Here is an 18378-nt window from a genome sequence, read left to right on the forward strand (position 1 = left end):
CCCCAGCTCTCTTCTCTTGGCTCCACTCCCTTGCCTGCAGGGCAGACTCTAAAAGACAAAGAGCCCTGGAGCACGGCTGCCTCACTGTGGCCCCTCCTGCCCCAGCTCAGGGTCTGCCTACCCCTGCAGTTTCCTGTTCTGCAGGCACACTGCTCCTTAGCCTTTTGTTCCAAGCTAGGACGGTGAGTTCCCCAGCTGTCCAGGCCCCGAGATTCTCTTCCTACAGCCTGCAGCCCATGTTCTGCCTCCAGCCTCTAGTCATCTCTAGTCCTTTTCTCAAAATGGTCACTGTGTTTCTTGTCTCAGGGCCCCAGATTCTCAGCAGCTTGAAGGGACAGGGTAGAGGCACGGGCCCTGGGCTGGAGACCTGAACAAGCTCTCATTTAGGGCTTTGCCTATGTGTCCAGGTGGCCTATATGTCCCTCAAGACAGGCCCTGAGTCCTCATCCCCAAACATCCTCAGAGAACAAAGCAACAGCCTAATTCCCCGATAGAGCCAGAGGAAGTTTTCCCTGCATAAGGCAAGGGCCCAAACCAGAGACGTTCAAGGAGGCTGTAGGGGCATGTCTTGGAGGCAGAGGACGCCTAAAGTTCAGGCTCCTGGCCTCAGTGTGGATGTGGCCCCTTTCAAATGCCCAGCCTCCTGCCAGCTGCCGGTGACATCTGCCACTTACCAGGAAGCTTTGGGAGAGGCAGTGCTTTTGTGGGAGCGCACGGAATGCCATCAGCTTCCGGAATGGATACCGTGGATTTGCACATGGCCGTTTTATTTCTACTCCACGTTTCTGGAGAAAGCCTAAGCCTAATGGCTTCGAGCGCTCCTCTCTGCTCGTGAAATTTAAAAGGGGGAACAAGAGAGCACATAATTATAATCCCACAGCAGGGCAATTGGCTTGCCTCTGACTATTAGGTCCCATTAAAGATGTAATATCTGTGGTGTCTCAGGAGAAATTCCTACTTATTTATGCTTGGTATTAGGGCAAATATTAGTTAGCATCAAAACAGGATGCAGTTAAGTCTAATCTGATGTCACCAGCAGAGCTTGCCTTATAAACAAAAGAAGCGGCAGTTACTTTCAGGCTGAACTAATAATTTTTTCAAGTGATTCCATCTGGCGTTCATCAGAAATGTTCACCGAAGGAAGGTGTGTTCCAGGCAAATGTGCAGGGTGTGCTTTTTAATCTCACTTTATTTAAGTGTACAAATGAAGGCGGCAGGGCTGGCTTCTCTCTCCTTCTCCCTAGGTTTTCCTTTGGGACAGTAATTAGGAAATATGACCCAATATAGGAAATGAGCATTGCTGCTTTTATGGGGATTTTAAACCAAGTGACTCTGCTCCTGTAACTGAAGGAGCTGCTCCCCCGGAAGCCCAGTAGGCTGTTCCAGGCTACCTGTGCTTCAGGCCTTTTGGAAGATGGTTCCTTAGCCTCCTGCAAAGGCCTTTTGTGAGAGAAAGGAGGGAAGGCCTGGGAGAGAGCCTGGGGGCGGGACCCTGGGTGAGGAGCGGGTCCAGCGCTCAGCCTGGCTGCATGTGACCAGACTGGCTCTCCAGGTGGCATTTTGGGGGCAAATCCCCTCCCTTCGCTTCTGCAGTGTGGTCTTCCTGACATCCAATGACTGCACTCTCTACTTTATTTTAGTCTTTAGCACCTGGACCTTCAGCATATTCTCCTGAAACAGAGGGTCCTTAGCCCAGAACTTCCTCAGGTTGCTAATGCTGCCCCCACCCAGGACTCTCTGTGCCTTTTTGAATGTGCCCCTGTAGTCTGAGCACACAGTCCCCAGAGACACGGGCCTGTGGGGCTCCCAGAGGGCTGCACCCAGGCCCCAGGTGGTCGATGGGACCATCCAACCCTCTGTCCTTCTGGGAGGGGCAGCTGCTCTGACTGTGGTCCCACTCATGGGCATTTTCTCTGTAGTGCAGAGATGGCCCCAGCCCCTACACTGGCAGGCACTTGGGGACCATGCACAGAGCCATGCATCTAAGTCTATGTGAGCTGAGCACCCATCTCCCATGGGACCCTGGTTCCCAGCACCGGCCAGGGGTAGCCCAGGCCATGAGAAAGTCTACAAGGACTTCAGATTCACTTCCCCTCCCGGGCCCCATCCTCTCTCCACGTACCTCTGTCCCAGTATGCAAACACTGGGTGCTCTCCATGGATCAGGCCTGGTGAGGCCCAGTGGCAGATTCAGAGAAGAATGAAGCCCAGATTCTGCCTACACAGAACCTGCACTTGTAGTTGAGACAGATGGTAACAGATAATTAACCTAAAACCACCAGGCTGAGATGAGTGCCGTGTGGTAGGCAGAAGGTGGTGTAGGGAGGCATCATATCCATTTGGGAAGATGAGGAAAACCTTCAGGAAGGAGGCCGCATTTGAGACCTTAAAGGTCGGATACCATCCCCTACGAGGAATTGGCTTCCGGGGATGATATTCCAAGCAGAGGGAGCTGCTGGAGGAAAGGCATGGAGCTGGGAAGTGAGGGGACTGGGACAATGCCAGGCTGGTGGCTAAATTAGTTACATTTCTTTTATTCAAGCAACAGAGACCCAGTCCGGTTGTGGAGGTTAATGACACAGATTAGCATACCAGCCATCGTGGGCAAAGGGTTGGGTTAGAGTAACATAGGTGTCAGGGTGGGACGGAGGTCTGGGCCAGAGGTCAGACCCTCCGGGGCACTGCTGGGAGTGCCTCTGACCAGTCGTGAGCACATTAGCGTGTCAAGTCCCTCCCCTGCCAAACCCACCAATGGCTCCTCACTGTGCCCAGGAAAAGTCCAAATGCCTCTGCTTAGCATGCCGTGAAAGTCCCTGAGCTGCCCTTCTTCCCTTCCACTTGCTATTACCCTTTAGAAATTATTTCATCTGACTCTAGCAGACGCTTCTCGGAGGTAGAGGTAGACAGGCCGACCAAGCTCCCTACAACTGCCCCCCCCTCCAGGAGCACAGAGCTGATACCCCAGGGCAACCCTGCCTCCGAGGTCCGTGGGTAGGAACCTGACTGAATGTGCCCAGTCACACCTGTTCTAGGAACTCGGAGAAGGGCAGACACTGGCACTGGTCCCACCGCAGGGCTGGGCAGGGAGGGCAAGGTCTGGCTGAGGTCACAGATGCTGTTACTGTACAGTTTCCGGCTTCCTGCTTCCTGGTTGTTCACATCTTTCTCAGATTCCCTGAGACATGTGTGCAGATACAGATATAGATTACTTGAAAATAAGTATTTAAATGCTAATCAGTTCACCCTAAATGCTCTGCAAGGTATCTTCTAAGAAGGAGCCTAGGACAGTCTCGGGGAGTGGAGAAGGCTGGGGCTGGTGTACAGGCCTGAGCCATGGCTGCCCTGGGCCAGTGGCTGAGCCCCTGCTTACTTGCCTGGGAAGTGGGCTCCCTACATCTCCCCTGACCCACAGAGTGCCGCGGGACTCCACTGTTAATGTCACTCATTCACAGGAGCTGGCCACGCCAGAGCCACTGGCTGCCAGGTCGAAGCCCCACCAACTTTCTTCTGCAGCCCAGAGGTGGGAGGCAGAATGTCACCAAGACGGCAAGGCCTAGAACTAACAGAGAAAGGGGGCAGCCTTGTCAGGTTAACAGATATGTGCAGAAAAAAACCTGGTAAGGAGTTCTATATATGGCACAAATGTTTGGAAACATTTTGCATGCCACGCTGGGTTGGTAGAAATAGAATGTAACGAAAGAGCAGAAATCAATGGATCTTCACGAGCACATCACAGTCAGCAGGAAGAATGTGTCTTGGTCAGCAAGACAGCAGGAGATGCAGGGCTGATAAAGAGGAAGGGACTCTACAGAGCGGATGCTCTCCCAACCTCCAGAGGGAGGCCCTGGCTGCGCCTGGCCACCGCGCGTTTGTCCCTCGGCAGTGTGAGCGCAGGCTGCCTGCACTGCATGGAGGGAGCAGTGGGCGGAGCTGGCAGCGCTCCTTTCCTGTGGCTGCTCTGAGCTGTCTGCGACGCCGGCGACAAGGGCAGCCTGCTGCCTCGACTGCTTCTCTCTGACCCTCACAGCGCAGAGCCTTTCCCCAGAAAGAGAGCAGGATACAGAAGAAGCCCCCCAAGGTCAGGTCACATCACTCTCTTTACCCTTTGCCTTAAAACATTTGAGGGTCCCACCATCCACCTGACAACTATTTTAAGAGCCATGGGGTGTTATCAGAGAGCAACAGTAACATAGCGGGCTGCCTGGAATTTTTCCCTGGCTTCTATCTGGGAGCCGACCTAGGAAGCCTTCCAACGGGCTGCCTCCCTGGGAGAAGGTCCTACCCCACAGGCAACAGCTTTAGGTCTGCTGGCAAAGCTCTTTGACTAGAAGAATGGAAGCATTACATTTTCAAAGTAATATTTCAGTGGTCACTTAATCTTATGACTGGAAGAACCTCCTTTTAGAAATCACCTAATCATAAAGGGGCTCAGCGAGGGACATCAACCTGCTTGCAGCGACGCAGCAGGCAGTGGGGACTGGGATTCTGATCTGCGGCTGCTGTGTCATGGAGGCAGGCATAAGTGAAAAGAGATGGCCGGGTGCCTCAGGGGAGGGCTGAGGACCGATGACCTTACGCTTCACCCCAGACTGCAGGATGCTGCTGAAGATTCTAGAAGCTAACGCTATGGGATAGGAAATCTTGACTCACTGAGCTTCTGGTTGCGGCCTCCTCACTCTGATGGGGATGGGTGAGTATATGGGAGCTGCAGCCCATCTGAACTGAACCCCTAGGCTGGCTGAACCCCTCTCCCATAATATTGGCCAGAGACGGTCTCATGCACCAGTCCCTCTGCCCACCTGACACCACCCTTTCTTACTCCCAGGCAGCAAATCTTGTTGCTTTTCAGGTTTCAGAGCTGTGTGTGTGTATGGGGGCAGGATAATGGCATGACTCTTAGTGTGGGTTATAGCATCACATAGACCTGGGTTCAGATCCGGTCCCCACTGCGTAGCTCTGTTTGACTTAGAAAACAACCAGAAGCCCTAACCGTTGGTACCCCTGTGTGGAAATGGTGATCTTTATAGTACATTCCACACAGGGCTGTCATGGGGACTAAATGGGGTGATGAATGTGCAGCCCGGGGCACAGTGCCTGCTTCACAGTATGGAACCCAGTGACTGCGGCAGTTTCTACCACTGGCTTCAGACCCTCGCAGTCTTGTGGAGAAGGGTAAAGAGGCTTTAGGAGTCCAGAGGACCCGAGGTTGTGTCCCAGCTCTTCCAACATGTCCTTGGTCAAGTCATTTGCCCTCCCAGCCTCAACTTGCCAACGCGTACTGGCGTTTAATTGTTGCGCAACAGATACCTTCCCTGCTACTTAGGAGATTCTGCTACTTAGGAGAAAATTTGAGGGTCAGCGTGAATATAGTTTAAAACACCTCTTTTATCTTTGATTTTGTGACACTTGATGCCAACGTTAGTATTCGGTAAGGTTCGGCTGACTGAAATCGACATGATAAACTGACAGCATTTGCCCCGTGTATTTGAAGATACTCATTCAGGCTCATCCATGAAGCTTTCTGAATTCAGATTCATTATGATATGTTCGGTGTATTTATTTGTTTGTTTGCTTATTTTTGGTTCCTGAGACATGCAATAAAGTAGGAGTTTAAGTACCATAAAGAAGACTTGGCATCAGGTTGTGGTAATCTTTTTGTACTATATACATGTGTCAAACTACCATGTTGTACACCTTAAACTTACACAATGTTATATGTCAAGTATATACCAGATAAAGCTGGAAAAATCAAGTATGAATTTTATACTAAGAGTAGATACTGTTAAAGTGTTTTCTGTGGGAAGTAACGTGGGCCATTTAATGTTTTTGGTGTGTTTTTATGTCACTGTGGTTGCTGGGTGGGGAAGAGATGGAGCTGGGAGGCCAGTTGAGGGTATTGAAATAGTCCCAGCAAGAGGCGGTGGTGACTTGGACCAGGTTGGTCACAGCGGAGGAGAGCAGTGATGGCTGCGGGATTTGTTGTGATGCTTGGACAGGGTATGTCAAGGAGCAGGAATCAATATGTGCACCTCCCATGTTAAGCGATGGAGAAACTGAGTGGGTGAGCGATACCAAGAGACAGTCTGTAGGGAAGGGCGAGCCAGGAGTTCTCTGTTTCCATCCTGGTGAATTTCAGATGCCAGGTGGAAATGCAAATGGAGAGGCCAGGAAGGCAGTTGGATAGGGGGAGTCTGCAGGCTGGGAAGGAGATTTGGTTGGAGAGTAAACATGAGAAACATTAGCATTAGGAGGAGAGTGTAGATGAGGCCCAGAGAAGAAAGACAAGAAAGGTCTTAAGGGGTTAACGTCCATAGAGTTGGTATGACTAAAGGAGCAGTCAATGAGCCAGAGGAGGAGAGCTACCTGGGAGAGCAGGAAAGCAAGGAGAGTGTGGGCACAGGAGCCAAAAAAGCACTGTGCCAAGAAAGAGGAGTGGCCCACTGTGCTTTTGAGAGGTCAGTAAGAGGAGGGGAAAGACGTCATCCTGGTATTCAACTCTGGGCGGATCTTTGGTAACCTTGACAAGAGCCAGTTCCAATAAAACAATGAGGACGGATGCTTTGGAGTGAGTTGAAGAGTCCAGAGCAGGTGAGAAGAGTAGAGAGCTAATGTCGATGGCCTTATGAGTGTATGCTGGGAACGCTCCACCCTTTGCATCCTCCCGAGAAAGTTTGGGATCAGAGAGTAGAGAGGATTTACATTGTACTTGCAATCTCCCAGGAGTGAGCTAGTGAAATCGCTGTCCTGGGGCAACAGAGGAAAAGCGTGGGTATGGCATATCCAATATAAGAGGACCAGGGATAGTTCCCTTTTCCCCAGTATGTTCTCTGGCTTCCCAAGGCTCAGTATAGTGTCTCAGTTTTTTCCTGGTGGGACATGGGAGTTAAGCAGAGACATAGCCAGGCTGTGGTGGGTCTATACAGAATTTAAGCGCTGAGATGGGGGAATGCACATAGAATAATACAGCTGGGAAAATCCCCTCTGGGATACTGGCTGGAGATACGGCTATGTGTCAGCAGTCTGACAGCTCGAGGGAGCTGCATGGGCATTGAGGCAGTGCCCGGAGACCAGGCAAGCCATCACCGAGAGAGCATTATACACTGGTTATGCTGTGGGCCAAGTGGGATGAGTCCTGTTGAAAGCAAGAGGCTGACTCAGACCTAGTAGAAATTCACACCAAGAAGAGGTCACCTTCATCCCTTTTCCTCCTTTGCCTGGTAAACCCCAAAGTTCAGCATCGACCCCTGAAGCAATGAGAAATCACGAAAGAGGGAGAAATCCTGAAAAAGGAAAAATCCCTATATGGCTGAATTTTAACCCTTAAGTGACGAGAAATTACATGTATTTTGAGTTTAAAGGAAAACAGATAGATTGTCTGTAAAAGACAGAATAGGCGTAGGGAGCCAAACATTAAATTGAGTTGTAGGAAGCAACTCATTTTTGCACATTTGTGCTGGGTATCTTTCTTTTGCCTCCATCCCCCAGATACACAGCCCATAATTCTCCATCCACTCTCTGTCCAGGAAGGCTGATCTGTAGGGACCATATCAATGGTTTGCAATTGTGCTTGGCCACTGAGGAATGCTGGAAGGAGATCAGAGAGGTCAGAGGGAAGAGGGTGAGATCAGGGTGTTTATTACCCCAGATCCCTCCTTGCAGCTACCCTGGCCTTTGTTTCTTGATGAAGGTCACAGCTCCTCTGTCAAGGTGACCCTCTCTTAAGGTGACCCTCTCCACATGACTCTCTCCTTCTGAAGTCTATGGTGGTAACAGCCTGGAAATACTGGGTGCCATATTCTCTATTAGCCAGTTGGGTCATTCATACTTTTTATTTGCTGTTCAATATTCTTTTTCTGTTTATTTTGAGTTTTATTATCTGTTCATTTTGTCAGTTGCTGAGGGAGATGTCTTAAAATCTCCCACTATGATTGTGGATTTGCCTATTTCCATTTTAGTTCTAGAGATTCTTCTTGTATATATATTTTGAGGCTATGTTGTTAGATGTAAAATTTTAGGATTATTATATCTTCCTGGTGAAGCTTTTTTATTATGAAGTGTTCTTTATTTCCAATAACACTTCTTGCCTCAAAAACTGGTATTAATATAGCTACCTCAGCTATCTTTTGGTTAGTGTTTGCATGACACATTATTTTCCATCCTTTTAACTATATCATATAAAGTGTATATTTTGTAGGCAGTGTAGTCTTTTTCTCCAGTCTGTGGTCTATGTCTTTTAATTGAAATACTTCTTCCATTTACACTTAATGCATTTACTGATACATTTAGGTTTATAACTACATTTTCTACTCTCTTCTATTGGTCCTGCCTGGTCCATGTTCCTTTTCCTCTCCTTTCTTGCCTTCTTTTAGATTAAGAATTTTTTCATTATTCTATTCTTTCCCCTATATTAGAAAGTTTCTTACATGCTAGTTTACTAATTTTGATGGTTACCCTAGAGATTGCAACATGCATCACTGACTTACTAATGTCTAATATAGATTCATACCTTTACCATTTCCCATACAATGTAAGAATGTTATTCTTTAATTCCATGTACCCTTCCTACCTTATGTGCTTTTTTTGTCATGCATTTCAATTCTATACCTTACTTAAATCCCACAAGACACTGTTATTATCACTTTACACAGTCAAGAGTCATTTATATTTACTCATATATGTTCTCTTTCTGTTGTTCTTCATTTTTTTTCCCTCTTGCATCTCTCTGCTTCTATTTAGAATCATTTCCTCTGAAAATAGGAAACCTTTCAGTATTTCATTTAGTGGCCAGTCTGCTGGTGGTATATTCTCTGTTTTTGTTTGCTTGAAAATATCTTTATTTTGCTTTTATTTTTGAAGGATATTTTTGCTGGCTATAGAATTCTAGGTCCACAGTTGATTTCAGAACTCTGAAGACAGAATTCCATTATCCTTTGTTTCCCATCATTCCTATTGAGAAATCAGTGTTTGGTCTTACTGTTGTACCCCTGAAGGTAATGTGTCTTTCTTCTCCCACTTGTTCTTTAAATATTTTCTATTTGTTTTTGATTTACTGTTTACTTTGATATGTGTAAGTGTGTGTTTCTTGGTATTTATCCTACTTGAATTAACCCCCCTTTTGTATCCATCCTTATTGTTCTACTCTAAGTTTGGAAAATTGAGTCAGAGCAAGGATGAAGGATGGTTGATGGTAACCTACATCTCTGGATCTTTTGGATCAGTATTAACCAGCCCCTCACTGGCAGCATCACACTCTTCTCCATGCCCCCGATGAACTTCAATCTCACCTAACTCCACTATCTTCTCTCTTATTCCAGGGGTATTTTTAGTCAAAAATGTAAGCAATTTATCAGATCAGGAATAGTTTGAGCTGAGGAATATTCTTCCAGGTCATCACCATGCTCAGGTTGGTATGATACATCAGAGACCTCCAGCCATTTATTGATACCCCTTTTTAGAGATAGTCTAGAATAGCGGTAAAGATCCACCTTCTAGATCAGATCTGCTCGGTTAACATCCCAGTTCTGCCACTCCTTCCCCCACCGTGTGACCTTAGGAAGGTAACCTCTCTATCCCTCAGTATCTAATGTGTGAAACAGAGGGCAATAATAGTGTCAGCTCAGAGTGGCACTACATCATGTTTCTTTTCCCCTTGAAGAAACAAGGTAGTTAATACCAAAAAAGTCATTAGGACAGTGTCTAGAATAAAACTTTACATAGTTGTTACTTATTGTGTTTATTATGTGCAAGAGCTCATCCCTGCCTTCAAGGTACACTGTTTTGGGGGCTGGTGACCATGTATAATGACAGACAGTGCCACAATACAGGGAACCTGAATGACAAGTGTTCAAGGTGAAGCATCCCTAGACTCACTGTAACCTGAGTCCAGCAGAGTGGTCTGTCCCGCCAGCATACGTGTGCAGTATGTGTGGCCACTAAGCCAGCTTGTCAGGCATGTTGGTGACACACTTCCAAGGAAGGAGAATTCTGTTTTGTCCAAACGAGATCACGGGACCAGAGGTGTGAGATGCTCACTGTCCCTGTCCTAATAGAGTCTCAATAGCCATTTGGCTTCATTTCTCCATTTACCAGACACTACAACTCTCATTTTCCCTTCCAGCAATTAATAGAGGAGACATCTAGAGCTATTTTATGAACATGAGGAGCCACTCAAAGTGACCAAATTGTTAGCAGCTGTGCTTGGAAATACGACATAGACATAAGGCTTCGTTCCAGGGCAGTACACCACGTGTGTGTGTATGTTTTTTCCCCCTTGAAGAAGCTAATCAGTTATACCGAAAAAATCATTAGAACAGTGTCTGGAATAAAGCCCTCTATAGTTGTTACATATTGTATTTATCATGCGCAAGAGTTTGTCCCTGCCTTCAGGGTCACTGGGGCCGGTGAACACACAGGAAACAGAAGCTATCCTCAGGTTAACCCTTTCGCTGACTTTATCAGCAATGCTTTTCCTTTGGCCCATCAGGTATTGTGAAAGGCACAGCTTTTGGAGACAGACGTGCCCAGGTTTGGATTCTGGTTCCCACCTGTGTTAACCTCGAAAAATGCCCCAGCTCTCTCCACCCCACCTGTGATATCTTCAATTTGTGCTTCCCAGCCCTATTGGAATGACTTCAGCTGGGCTGTGTGGGGGAAAAGGAGCTCATTGCCCCTCAAGCTCTGGGCAGGATGGCTCATCCCCCAATCCCACCTACCAAGAAAGCCTTGCACGATTCCGGATTCCACCTTTCCATGGCCTTGCATCTTCTTGACCACTTTGCCTGGAGACCTTGACATCCTTGGGATGGGAGTCTTTCCAAGCCTAACACTGATTCAGGGGTGAGACTCATCCCTGACCTGAGCTCCAGAGAATCCACTCACACACACTGTTGAGACAGATCGGGGGAGACTCATATAGAACACCACAGTTCGCAAACATCTGAAATCACTTATTGATTCTTCTTTTTTGAGAAGTTCCCTCCAGATGCCTTCCACTCAGCCCATCTGTTGGCCTGTCCCTCAAGGGCCCCCACTGGCTTCTCATTCTTCCTTCGCTGCTGCACCTCCCTCCTCCCGTCTGCACCAGATAACACAGGAACACCAAATCCTCTCCCCAGAGTCACGTCTAAGTCACTCCAGTGCTCAGCAAGCAAAACGGCTTTTATTAAACAGCATTCACCTTTGCGAGAATATAAATTGCAAAGTTCTTCATTCCGTTTTTTTTTTTTTTTTGAGATGCTTTTGTTTGTGTTTTTCCCCAAGCAGAACCTGAGACAAATCCTTGGGTGCAAAGAACCCATTTGGGAGGTGAAGCCAGGGAGCAGGAAGGAGGGAGTAAGGAGGGTCAGACTGGGAAAAGCTCATAAAATGTGTATAGCAAGGTGATTTCTATAGACAACAGAGGCTGAACTCTGCAGGAATCTCTGAGAAGCCTACCCCAGCCAGAATTGTCTGTTTAAAACTGAAGAGGCTGGAGCACGCGAGCTCCCGTCCCCCATTATTTGAGTTGCCCAGGAAGCAGTAACTCCCCCGTATTTCCAGAATGCCTGTGAGCTGAGTAGGATGCCATGTCTTCAAAGAAAGCTCAGAAGCAGAGGCAAAGAGAACCAAGGCTCAGGCTGGAGTTGGGACGCGTGCTTGGAACTGTCCACCCGCTGTGGCTGAAAGTGGAGGTGGCCAAGTCGACGTGGAGCGGACACTGCCTCCTATTGGAGCACGTGGAGGTGCCTAGCACAGTGCTGGTCCTCAGCAAGAGCTCAGCAGCCCTTTCCCCACTCTCCCTCCCATCCTCCGACCCTTCCTACTGTTGGCTCGCCATGAGATGTAGACCATGCCTGGACTCCAGCCGGGTCTGTCTGTAATCCTGGGATTCCACCTCCCTTCCTGGCTGGGTGCCTGAATATACAGAACACGGTAGAGTGCCTGCGTGTGTGTCGTGGCCCCGGGTGTGCCCTGGGCTGACACCAGCAGTAAAGTTGGATGAGGTGGAGGCGGCCTTCAGATGTCGGGAGGGAGGAGAGGAAGGGCCAGTGAGGGACCGTGCTCCTGTGCAGCCTGGGGGTGGCTGGTAGCCATGGAGAGCCAGCTGCAAGCCTCTTGTGCTGCTGTGACATCAGGACTCCCAGGGCGGGAGGCGAGGTGAGCGAGAATGTGGAGTAGTTGGGCCTCAAGGTGTCTTTGTCACCAGCGTCGGCTGTCTCTGTCTGGAGACAAGGCCGTTGGTGGCAAGGCTGAGCCAGCCCCGGTGCAGGGTGTCCGTGAACCCCTTGTTTCTGGCCATCGAGGGGTGTAGGTGGAGGGCAGATGAGGGCCAGGCCAGGGAGCTTCCCAGCTCAGGGAAGCAGGAGCACAACCCAGGCACAGATGGATGTGGGGTCAGAAGGAGCAAGGAGGACAGAAGGACAGATGTGTTCTCCTTCTGAGGCAGCCGGGAAGTCGGTGAGGACTGAGGTCAGGTGGAATCAGCGTGAGGCGTTCCTTCTGTGCCAGACGCCACACTGAATCAGGGAGGGAGCATCAGTATGGGCAGGTGTGCTCCTTGTGGCCTCAGTGCATCAGCTCTCTCAGTGCCAGGCAGGTCTTACTGTGATCATCTTCCTGATCTGACAGATGAAGAAACTGTGGTCCAGGGAGGTCATGTGACTTGCTTAGGTGACACTAAGCATAATTGGGGACGTGGACACTGGGACCCAGGCAGCCTGGGTCCAGGGTGGGTTCCTAACCACGCATGACCCTCCCTCCCTTCTTAGTCTGGTACTGCTGTATGACAACCCTGTGGGACAACTGTGGCTCATCCTGCTTCCCTATGAGCCCTGCTCCTAGATACAGCTGGTAAGGCGCAGAGCCAGGACTAAAAGCCAGCACTTACTGCTCCAAAGCTCAGAATCTCTGTTTAGGCCTCAAGAATGCCTGGGCCCCCAGGGTCTCAGCTCCAGATGCTTAGGACTTGGCTCAGTTTTCTTGTTTTTCAGAGAGCTGTTTCTTCAGCCCAACACTGCTCGCGTCTTCCTGCCTGTCTGTTTTTGATCTTGGGCTCTGCATGCTCTCCTAGTATCCCCCCAAATCCCAACTTTAATTAGAGCACACGATCGACTCACAATCTTGTTCCTTGCATCGGCTCCCCTGGCACTGCCTGCACTTGTCTCTCGGCTCTTCCCAGAGAGCATGATCCGCGGAGTTGAGGGATGGCTTAGAGCTCAGGTAATCAGCGGGATGGACCCCCGAGGAGAGCAGGAGATAATGCTTCCCCCAGAACCACAAAATCTGCACTAGGAGATGATGTTTGACACTGGAGAAAGCTCTTCCCAACTGCTCCGAAGCAGGCAAATCGCAGAACGGGATGTGATGAGAACACTAAATTCCAGTGGAAATGACAGAAGGATGCAGATAAACGGTAGATAATTGTCCCAGTCGAGACCTAAGGCAGAAGTTTGACACAGATGGTGCCTCGGTGACTTGCATAAAATAAAATGGAATGAAATCTTGAAAGCAAGGAAAAAATACATAAAGCTTAGCTCAGTTCCATGACTTAGAGCTGCTGTACATTTTCAGAAAGGTTGGATTTAGGGTCTTGTGAGCAGAAGTCACCAGGGGGTTGAACACAGGAGATGGTTTTCCCGTGAAAATCTCACGAGAAAATCTCCTGGAAAAGACTCACCACAAAGCCCACTTGACAGTCCGGCCGTGGTTGACAGGCGTTTGGTGGTGACTCAGATGGTTTGGGCTGAGGGCTCTTTTAGAAGTGAGACCACTGCTGTGGCATCAATAAAGTTTGGAAAACACAGAAAAGTTGAATGGAGGAGACATTGATTTTCCCACAGGCTAATAACCCAAACAGAGCTATTTTTGTCATTTTGGTGTTTCATTACCATTTTTTTCCCCATGCATTTTTGTGATCACGCTGTGTAAACAGATCTTGTACGTTGTTTGCTCCTCAAATGGGCTTCTCCATGTTATCCCTTTGTAAAAATTATCATTGTTAGTTGCACTGTATCGCATCAGGTGTGTGCATCCTGATTTGGTGTGTTCCTCTTTGAACGTTTAGGTTATTTCTAATTTTTCATTGTTATAGGTATATTTGTGCATTGGGCTATTTTCCATCTTTGAGGTTATTTTCTTGGAAAAGATCCCCAGTAGTACAATTCACAGGTCGAAGAGCACCAGCCATTTTGAAAGCTTTTGTTAAAAATTACCAACCGACCTTCTCAAGGAGGCCCTCGTTTAGTTACATCCCTGGGCAAACAGGAAGCCACTGTCAGGTCCCACCTTATGGCAGAGGCATTGGCTTCTCTTTGCTATTTTCTGATCCTATTCACTCATTCAACATTTATTGAACTCCTGCTGTATAACAGGAATTGCTGTGTGTGTAGTGGAAACGAAAATGAATCTGACACATCCGTGTTGCTCAGAGAACTCACAGTGTAGAAGAGAAGGCAGACAGTGGGCCAGTATGAATGGGGGGCGGTGGCAGTGGAGCCAGGTGCCATGTTTCCTGTGTCTGCCACTGCTCAGCGTCCAGCACAGAGCTGGGCAGCCCTTGTTGAGACATTTGCAGCTCTGCTCCCACCAGGCTCAGGGAACTCTTCCCAGGCTCTTCCTTTCCCCAGATTCTCTCTCCTCCCACCTCCTTCTCAATGCATCTTGGACACTTGTATTGAACTCTCAGACACTTGTATTGAGCTCTCAGATCTCCTGAGTCCATAATGTGTTTTCAGCTTTCTACCCAAACTATCCTACCTTCTTCAGAATGACCAGGTAGTCAGATTGTCTAATTCATTTTATCTCCTGTGGCTTCTGAATTTTTCCTCTGCAGCCCAGGGCCTTTTTCATGGGCTTCCAGAGCCTCTGGGCTGTTTCCTCTATACATCTTAGTCTGTCCTGAGTTTCTCAGTCCCCAGCCTGGGATACAGAGAGGATATTTGGGTAGAGGCAGCAGCAGCGTGGCAGAGATATATGGAAACCCCTTAGAGCATTTCCACAAACACCATGCTTCCTGGATGGCCTCTGGGAAAAGACGTGGGCAATGGTCTTTCAGAGAATTAAACAAATCAGGGTATTTGGGGGAAAAGAAGATTGTTTCCTTGCAGCTTCGTTAGGTGCAAGCTGTTGGCCTGGAGTTTTAATGCTCTTTTCAATTTTTCTGTGTCATAACCTGTTTTGAGGTAAGAACTGTTCATTTAATTTGATTCCTTTTTCTTTCTTTCTTTTCTTTTTTTTTTTTTTGCCAGCTCTTGCACAGAGGCAAAGTTGATAAGAAGGAAGTAGTTTCTCCCCAGTCCTGGAGGACTGTAACAGCAACACTTTAGCTTGCCTCTAATTATAGCCACCATGACAGTTCATATGTTGTAGCAATAAAAATAACCATAAACCTTACATAATCATTAAAGTTAAGCAAACAGCCCCTCACTGCATCATAATGTACAGGTAGTTGCTAATAATCCAGGAACAGCATTGGGGCATTCAAGGAACATCTTTCCTATCTCCACAGTTTCTTAAACAACTTTAGAGATATATTTTTATTAAGTATATGCAAGGCAGATGATCTTAAACCTCAAGAAGAGTGTGCATAATAATTGTGTACCTTTCTAATGCTCTCCAAAGACCTATTCAGAGTCCATTCTGAAAGACAATAATATATCAAGAAGTTCTGCAAACTTCCTCCTAATGAAGACATGCCAATTTGAGACCAAGAATGTGGCCTCAAAGGACAAAATAACCACCGCTCCCAGTCTCTTGGTGTTTTGATACTTTATTTCAGAGTGATTCAAAATCTAATTAAATTTCTAAACTCTAATGAAATTACAAGAAAAATCATTTAGGATTATATTATGTACAATTACTCATTACTGAAAATTACAGTTACTCTCTTTCACCAGGATGGAGTCTCCTGGCAAAACCCTTGTTATTTATCCACCATATAAATCTGACACTTCTCCCACTATTTACAGGTTGGAGGTAAAGCTGAATTAATTAAATGTATATATCCTGAGCTGAAACAGATAGGTGGGGAGGGGGGTCAAGAAGAGGAAGATATGGGCTGAGATTTCCTTACGTAAGAAAGGCTGGGATTGAGTGAGTAACGACTAGACACTAGATTCTGTCTAAAAGGGAGGATGCTCAGAGTCTGGGACCTCTTGGGAGCAGAAGCATTGTAAAGATTTAGATGATGAGCTTAGGTTGTGGGATGTTCATTCAAGTTATGTTTGGCTTTGAGAATATTAGCTTATTTTTTGTAGGTAAGTGAAGACCTTGCTACTAGAAGTTTGCTTAGGGATGGTGGCTTGAATTCCATCTTAAAAGGGCTCAATAATGTTATCCATCCATGCTAATATCACTAACCAGAAGCTTTTGAGTCTTTAGCAGCCAGTTAGCAATTCCATGAAATTCATCTGCTCAAAGTCTTTAATTTCTGTGAATTGAGAGCTTTGAAGTTACCTCCATAGACACAAGTATTGTCTTGTATTGCAATGAGTTGGGCTATGGGGGACTTGGATTTCCAGGAATATAGACTAAATAATTTGGCTCTTTCCTCTTACTAAGAATGACTGGAAAAGCTAGACAAAATATACACTTTAAAACATCTGTTTACAATTGTCAGAGAGCTAACAGGCAATGAAGAAATATGAGAATAAAATCTGGGAGAAGAAACTCCAAATGAGCCTGAAACTTGAAAATTTTTTCTCCCAGAGGCATCTTTCAATCCTAGAAGAGGTAGCTGAGAGGCTAAGAATTGAAGAGAGCTGTCAATAGCTTTGAGGGGATAGAACTCAGAATCTGCTAAGGAAGAGGAACGCTGGAAAGCCTCCCAGCTTGGGGTCAGGATGCTAAAGGGCTAATCCTTGGGAGAAATGGTGAACTAGAAATAAACTGGCCCTCAGAAGACATGAAGTACAGCTTTTATTTATTTTAGTCTCTGGCATTGTATTTAGTGCTGCAGTTTTTGCCAGTGAAACCTAGGAGACTGTCAAAAGCAATATAAATCTATTTGGAGGAATCTAACATCATCCTAGGCTTAAAATTATTTTATTTCTCTAGTTTTTCATATACAATATCAGGGATTTGATAATAAAACCAGGCATATGAAAAGATAATAAAACATACTGGAAAGAAAAAAAAGAAAAACAATAGACAATAGAAACAGACACATAGTTGATCCAGGAAATGGAAGTATCAGAAAATACACTTTGAAAGCACTATACTTACCCTTTTCAAAGAAATAAAAGATGAGACTGTGAATTTGGCAGAGATTTGGAAAGAATAAAAAAGTATCAAATGAATATTCTGGAACTGAAAGTTACAATAACCAAAATCAACTCAGTAGATGGTTAAACATCAGATTACATGCAGCTGAAGAGAGAATTAGTGAACTGGAAGATGGTTTAGAATAAAATACCTATACTGACACATGGGAAGGCAAAAATATAAAAATGCAGAAGATATTATAACAGACATAGGGAATACAGTGAGAAAGTCTAAAGTATGTGTAATTAGAGTACCAGAGGAGAGGATAGAGAGAATAAAACAAAAACAATATTTGAAGAGATAATGGCTGAGGATTTTCTAAAACTAATAAAACACATCAAGCCATATATCTAAGAAGTCCTAAAAACTCTAAACAGAATAAATCAAAAGAAAACCACACTTAGACACATCAGAATAAAACTAACAGAAATGAAAGATAAAGAAAAATCTTATTAGCAGCAAGAAAAAGAAGAAAAATTATCTTTGAAAGAACAATAAGGTAGATTGCCAGAGGGAATTCCCTGGTGGCACAGTGGTTAAGAATCCGCCTGCCAATGCAGGGGACACAGATTCGAGCCCTGGTCCGGAAAGATCCCACATGCCACAGTGCAACTAAGCCCATGTGCCACAAGTACTGAGCCTGTGCTCTAGAGCCCACGAGCCACAACTACTGAGCCCATGTGCCACAACTACTGAAGCTTGTGCACCTAGAGCCCATGCTCTGCAACAAGAGAAGCCATGGCAATGAGAAGCCCGCGCACAGTAACAAAGAGTAGCTCCCGCTCGCTGCAATAGAGAAAGCCCGCATGCAGCAACAAAGACCCAATGCAGCCAAAAATAAATAAACAAATAAATATATATATGAAAAACGATAGACTGCCAGAGATGGATTTCTGTGTCACCAATGAAGCTTAAACTTCAGGGTCCCTTAATTACATGGTGTCCTTCTGAGGCATCTGTTTACATGGCCATAGTTTTTTTAAATATATAAAACATGCCATTAAGATATTTTAACTTTAATTGATTAAGACTACTCTTTTTCACTCTGATTTCCTTCTAGACACTAGCCACCATGATGGATGTGTTACAATATTTTCAGGATTTGGGGGGACCAGACCAAAAGGAAGTTGATTTAGGGATT

The sequence above is a fragment of the Leucopleurus acutus genome, assembly GCF_964270905.1.
Source record: "Leucopleurus acutus genome assembly, chromosome: 14".
Classification (NCBI taxonomy): Eukaryota; Metazoa; Chordata; class Mammalia; order Artiodactyla; family Delphinidae; genus Leucopleurus; species Leucopleurus acutus.